Source organism: Triticum aestivum, chromosome 2B (assembly GCF_018294505.1).
Source record: "Triticum aestivum cultivar Chinese Spring chromosome 2B, IWGSC CS RefSeq v2.1, whole genome shotgun sequence".
NCBI lineage: Eukaryota > Viridiplantae > Streptophyta > Magnoliopsida > Poales > Poaceae > Triticum > Triticum aestivum.
The window spans coordinates 32,017,309-32,024,908 of NC_057798.1; positions in this window are offsets into that span (position 1 = coordinate 32,017,309).

A 7,600-nucleotide genomic window follows, 5' to 3' on the forward strand; every position below is an offset into this window, starting at 1 on the left:
ACTATATTCTTTTCTGTGGTATTATGCAGGATGAAGATGTATGAAATGAGAAAAGGTGGACGCTATGGCATTGGGTTCATTGACCCAAACACCGTTAATGAATACACATGGCGGATAAATCCACATCATCAAAAGGACGTAGAGGACAACATGCTAGAGTTCTTGAAGCGCCTCAAATACAATGAAGATATACTACTTCCTTACAACTTCCAGTGAGTCACACTGTCTTGTACTACAAATTCTCTGTTTTTGCCTACTAGCTAGCTACATGTTTTTGCTTACATATGCCCGCTTAATTAAGACATGCAAACGTGTGTGCATGCAGATTTCACTGGGTCTTGTGTATCATTAAAGTTGACGCCGGAACAGTTGAAATACTGGACTCACTACTCAAAGTTAAAACTGACTATAACATCTTGTTTGGGATAGTCAACAGGTAATTTCAATCATTATTAACTATATATCTCGGCCTATTTAGTTCGTCATTTCATGATATGAACTATTTAATAACCCCTTTATTCATTTTCTTTGTCGGCGGGCAGGGCTTGGGCAAGGTTCATCAGCGTCACGGATGGCGAATGGAAAAAAAGCTTCAATGGTTTCGACCCAAGGTAAGTAATTAAGTAGTACTAGCTAGCTAGCTAGCTGCCATCTCTTTAATTATCATGCTTGATTAATTATTATCTGATCAAATTCCATTCTCGTAAAGGCCCTGAAGCAGGCGCAGGGGACTGATCTGTGTGCATTCTGCGTTTGCGAGAACATTCGCATGATGGCGTCCGAAAGGAGCAGATCTCAAAGACAGGAATGGGTACGCTTGTCAGAACACTATTCACAATTTTTACACCATTATCGATATCTAGTCACACAACTAATACACATGCATATTGATCTCCTTCTTAACAGTTTAGAGAGGTGCGGGAGAAGCTCCTAGAAAAGGAGCGCGTAGAAGCACTTCAAGAGGAAATAGCGGGATTTTTGCTCGACCAGGTCATAAATCCGAAGGGAGAATACTATTACCCGCTACCGCCCCCATGAAAACCACTTCCAATTGTCATCGTGCTCCGAAGGCACCAATTAGGCTAATGCCACTGGCTCCGAAGGCAAACATGCATATGTAGGAGAAATTGTATATAGCTATACATTTGTGTATGTGTGAATTAATTAATATGGTGGTTTGTGAGACATTGATGATATATATATGCATGATTGGTTCTACTAGAAATTCTATTTATATATATGTATATATATATATATATATATGCATAACATGTACAATGTGTAGTATCGTAAAATACCAGCAAACGAAAAAGAATTAAAATGGAAACACAAAATTAAATGAAAAAGAAATCATAAAACTAAAAAAACCCCAAACCTTATAGTACCGGTTGGTATTACCAACCGGTACTAAAGGGCTCCAGGCCCCCGGAGCTGGCTCGTGCCACGTGGTTGCCCTTTACCACCGGTTCGTGTTGAACCGGTACTAAAGGAGGGGGGCTTTGTGTCCACACTTTAGTGCCGGTTATGGAACCGGCACTAAAGGGCCTTACGAACCGATGCTATTGCTCGGTTCTGCACTAGTGCATCCATTCTGGCGATGCTCCTTTTGCTTGTCTTCATGACAACACGGCAGGGATTGATTGGATCAGTTATGAAGAAATATTGTGTCACGTGTTTAGCGTGTACCCATGGCTCATTTTTGGCGATGGCGTTGATGGTACGGCTATCATCGGAGTTGGGTATACACATGGTAGTGAAATGTCGGTTTTCTCTGTGTACATTTTTAGCCCATCTGACACGGAACATCGTCGCGCTATGCAATCCAGAGTAGTTAAGCTCCCATATCTCTTCGACCCTTCCGTAATATCTTTCAATTACATTCCCGGTCATGGCTTCCATCGTCACCCCTGAGTTTTGGTCATCATTGTTTTTATCTTTCTCCTCCGTGTAGAACGTGTATCCATCGATATCGTATGCTTGATAAGTCGCGAGGTTGGTCGAGGGGCCATGTGCTAAGGCGTATATGAGTGTTCCGTTCGGACAACCCTCTTCCGGGGGATTAGCCAGAACTCGCTCTTTGAACCAACGCAAGAAAGTGGAGTTGTGCTCTCTAATAACTTCAGCGTCCATCCTGTGCACCCGACGGTCACGGTACTTCTTTGCGATGGTCTCTTTGTGCAGTGTCACGAAATCTTCTAGCACATCTAGGTGTTGTAGCACTACTTAGTTTGCCCTGTCAAGGTCGTTTGTCGGCCCGAGCGTAACACATTCACATCCCTATGACCGTTGGTGCGACCTTCGCCTTCGAGCCTTCCACAGTGCTTGTTGACGGGCAAACCAACAACAGGGTCTTTGGTCAGATAACTCTCACAGAAAGAGATGCATTCTTTGGTTAGATATCCCTGGGCTATGCTTCCATCTGGACGGGACATGTTACGAACGAATCCTTTGATTACCCCATTCATCCTCTCGAACGGCATCATGCTATGCAGGAATGTCAGCCCTAGGTCGATGATGTCGTCCACGATGTGGACACATAGATGCACCATGACATCAAAGAACGCGGGCGGGAAGTACATCTCTAGCTCATTCAGTATGACAACGATCTCTTCCTGTAGCCTATGGAGTTGCTTCACACTAATCGACTTTCGAGGGATAGCATCAAAAAAGTGGCATAGGTCAGTAAGCGTCTCACGCAAATGTGTGTCCATAATCCCTCTAAGTGCAACCGGGAGTAACTGTGTCATCATCACATGACAGTCGTGAGACTTCATCCCACTGAACCTTTTTTTCTTAGTGTCCAGATATCTGCTTATCTTCCCACAGTATCCGGAACTAACTTTGATTCCGGCAACGCACTTGAACAATTGATCGACCTCCTTCGGATCTAAGGTGAAGCAAGAGGGGGGGCAATATTGTTCTTCCTTCTTGTTTACTTTTTTGCCCCTATCTTCCGTCTCCGTCTCCTCTGACGACCTTTTACCGGGCATTTGAAGATCTTTCCTGATTTTCAAAAATTCCAAGTGTTTTCTTGCTTTCGGCCGATCCTTGGTCCTCTCCGGCATGTTCATCAATGTTCCAAGCAAACTCTCAAGGATATTTTTTGTGATATGCATTTGATCAAGGCTATGAGGCATGTCGAGTATGGGCCAGTATTCCAAGTCCCAGAAAACAGATCTCATCTTCCATATCTTCAGCAGGGGCTCCGGCGCCTTTTTCTTCGTCTTTCCTGGCGAGGGGCACTCTTCCCAGTTCTTCAATAACTCATATATTTCTGCACCGCTACGCTTACGTGGAGGACCTCGATGCTTAGCCTTACCATTGAATAGATCTCCACGCTTTCTCCATGGGTTATCCTTCTCGAGCCATCTTCGATGCCCCATGTACACGATTTTCAAAGACCCGCCATCTTTCGATAGCTGTAGAGAACTTGTATCATCCATGCACCTCGTGCATCCGCAATATCCGTGGCACACCTGGCCGGAGAGATAGCCGTAACCGAGAGAGTCCTGCACCGTCGTGATCAGCGCGGCTCTCATGTAGAAATACTCTCCTTTGCTTGCATCCCATGTCTTGGCCGGCGTTGTCCATAAGGTCTGTAACTCCTCTTTCAGTAACCCAAGATACAGATTTATATCATTTCCCGGTTGTCTCGGCCCTTGAATAAGCATAGCCATGTGTATGTATTTTTCCTTCATGCACAACCAGGAGGGAGGTTGTACATTCATACAAACACGGGGCATGTGCTATGATTGGTGTTCTGGTTGCCAAATGGATTCATGACATCACTACTAGCGCCAAGCATGATGTTCCTTGGATCATTTGCGAAAAATTCAAATTCAGCATTTAATGCTCTCCACTAGCTAGCATCTGTGAGGTGTCTCAGCTTCGGTTCATCTCCGTCATCTGGCTTCACCCTCTCCGCGTGCCAGCGCATAAGCTTTGCTTCCTTAGGATCTACGAAATACTGTTGTAGACACGGAGTGATCAGAAAGTGCCATACAACTTTCTGTGGAGCTTTCATTCCGGCCTTTTTATATCGTGAAGCATTGCACTTTGGACAGATGGTTTTTTCCGCGTGCTCGTTCCGATATATGATGCAATCATTGATGCATGCGTGATATCTAATATGTGGCAGATCAAGAGGGCACACGATTTTCTTTGCCTCCTCGACACTAGTAGGACACAGGCTTCCCGCGGGAAGAACCTTCTTTAGGTACTTCAGAAGCTCATCCAGGCTTGTATCTGTCCATTTGTTTTTTGCCTTCATCTTTAGAAGTTCTAGTGTGAAACTCAAGCGGGTCACCTCGGGATTATTGCAACCATCATACAAAGGAGTCATCGAGTCTACCTCCAGTTGCGCCAGTTTGGCCTCCTCTCTAGAAGAAGCTCTGTCGCTAGTCGTCTTCTTGCGAAGCAGGTCTCGAACATGCGGGTCCCGCATGGCTGAACTTAGTAGCGACGAATAAGGTGGCGTGTCCGCGTCTTATCCACCTTGAACCGCCTCTTCACCATCGACATTTTCGAGGCCGTCTTCCTCTTCGGGCACATAATCGGTCATCTCTTCGTCTGGTGGCCCCATGTCATTATTTCTTGCCCCGTCGATGTCCTCCTCATCATCATCATCATCATCATCATCATCATCATCTTCACTTATCCACCGAGTATGGCCATGCATGAAACCATGCATGATCATGTGCGCCTTGAATTTACCACCCTTAAAGGGGTCGAGCCTGACTCTTCCTTTGCATTTTCGACACGGACGTAAAACATCCCTCAGTCTTTTTTCATACATGTCCTCTAGAGTGCATTGCCAGTATCTTTCCACCATCCTTCCATTGACCTTCATGATCACCTGCGGGCGGAGCAAATATTATAACCACGTATATATGCATGCATGGATCAAATTCATACAAAAATTCGGCATGACCTTCCCTAAACATAGGACAAATTGAGTTTGCATGCCCGAAATTCGTCGAAACGGAATTGAATCGACATTTCGGCAAAACATAGGCAACTAATGTCACTCACATGCCACACACAATTCGGTATATTCATATCGCACATAGTTTCTGTCCTAATCGCAAACACACATATTTCCATTCTTGCACATCTCTTTTCTTGCTCACCTATTTGTCGAGAGGGATATCGAGCACCTTCTTATAATTAGCTAGTAGCTCTAGATAGTGAGGTACCTACATAAATATAGCTCCAACTAGCTAGGGGGAGAGAGAGAGATATGAGAGGAAGGAGGGAGGGCATTAATGGAGGGGGTGGTGGAGGGGCAAAGAAGAGAAGGGGAGAAGGGGCAAAAGAAAGGAAGAGGAATGAGGGAGGGCATTAATGGAGGGGGTGGTGGAGGGGCAAAGAAGAGAAGGGGAGGAGGGGAAAAACAAGGAAGAGAAAGGAGGGAGGGCATTAATGGAGGGGGAGGAGGGGCAATGAAGAGGGGAAGCATTGAAGAACAAGCAAGTGCAAGAGGGAGGGGGAGAAAGAAAGGGGGAGGAAGAAGAGGGGGGAGGTGGTAGATATTTTGGCTGGCGACCATAGCAGTAGCGCGGGCTACCAAAGCACGCTACTGCTATGTGTGCCAGCCAAAATATCTACTGGTACATAAAACTAGCTATAGCGCTTGCAAAAAAACACGCTACTGGTAAAGATTACACATAGAAGAAGTAGCAGTAGCGCGTTTTTGTGGACACGCGCTACTGCTATTTTCTTAACAGTAGCGCGTGTTAGGGTGCCAACATTGCTACTATCTTTTGGCTGGGGGGTGTGGTGTGGCTCACTTACCAGTAGCGTGCCTCCAAGAAACCAACGCTGCTGCTAAGTTGTACCAGTAGCGATGTTTGTAACACACGCTACTGGTACTTATCAGTAGTGTGGTGTCCAAAACACACGCTACTGGTAAACTTCTATGTATAAGCCTTTTCCTAGTAGTGACCATTGACTGCCTTCCATTGCAGCAATATCCGTCTGGTACCGAGTTTTGTGTTGCCATCTTCGCAATTTGGGTACAACCCTTTTTGTGATCCTTTAACATGCGATCGAACTTCAACTTCTCCCTTTCAATTTTGCATTGTCTCTTTTCATCAACAATGACCCAGCGAAGATCTTCATCGGGCACATCGTATGGTTCCTCTTGATCTTCAGCTTCTCCCGTTGCAGCATCACCATATTCAGGGGGCGGATAGTTATCATCATCCTCTTCTTCTTCGTTGCCTTCCATCATAACCCATATTTCTCCGTGCTTGGTCCAAACATTATAGTGTGGCATGAAACCCTTCTCAAGAAGCTGGATGTGAAGGGTTTTCCGGTTAGAGTAAAACTTCGTATTCTCACAGATAGGGCATGGACAACACATAAAACCATTCTGCTTGTTTGCCTCAGCCACTTCGAGAAAATTATGCACGCCCTTAATGTACTCGGAGGTGGGTCTATCACCGTAAATCTATTGCCGGTTCATCTGCGTGCATTATATATAATTAAGTGTGTCAAAAACCATTACAGAACATCATGAATAGAGAGGTGACCAAAATAAATAGAAGTTCATCATCGCATTAAAAGCAAAGTACAGTAGTGATAAAATGTTATTTCTGAAAAAATAAATACATAAAGTTCATACATAATTCTCATTGAACAACATATAGCTCTCTAGAGCATCTAATTAAACCATATACTGAAACTATGTAAAACATTTCAATGCAACAACAAATGCGATCATAATCGCAACTAAGGTAACAATTGATCCAATGGCATAATGATACCAAGCCTCAGTATAAATGACATATCTCCTAATCTTTCTAATCTTCAAGCGCATTGCATCTATCTTGATCTTCTGATCATCGATGACATCCGCAACATGCAACTCCAATTTCATCTTCTCCTCCTCAATTCTTTTCAATTTTTTCTTTAAGTAATTGTTTTCTTTTTCAACTAAATTTAACCTCTCGACAATAGGGTCGGTTGGAATTCCTGGTTCACATACCTCCTAGATAAAAACATCTATGTCACGTTAGTCGGCATAATTGTCATAAACACTAAATGAAACAAATAGTTATAAAAGATAATATATACCACATACGAATCATAGACAGGACGAGGGCCAGCGGAGGCGGATACCAAACCATCACACTATATAATAACAAACAATAATAAAAGTGAGAAAAGTATACAAGTATCTATCTAAATCATACATGTAAGAATTTTTTTTCTTTTAGAAAGAAGATAAGAACAAGAGGCTCACCATGGTGGTGTCGGCGACGAGATCGGCACGGGCGATCGACGGCGGTGAGGACGGGGACCGGACAAGACGGACCATCAAACCTAGACAAATCTTGAGGAAAATGGAGTTTGGACAAGGAGCTTCGAGAGGAGAAAGCTTAAGTGTGGCTCGGATATTTCATTGAACACCTCATGCGCATAGGAGGTGAGCTAGAGCACTACAAACATCTCCCACGGCTGGCCAAAAAACAGAGCACTAACTCTGTTGGCGGGCAGGGGCCGGGGTATATATAGGCCTCTCTTTAGTCCCGGTTTGTGGCTAAAACCGGGACTAAAGGACAACCTTTGGTCCCGGTTCAAGCCACCAACCGGGACT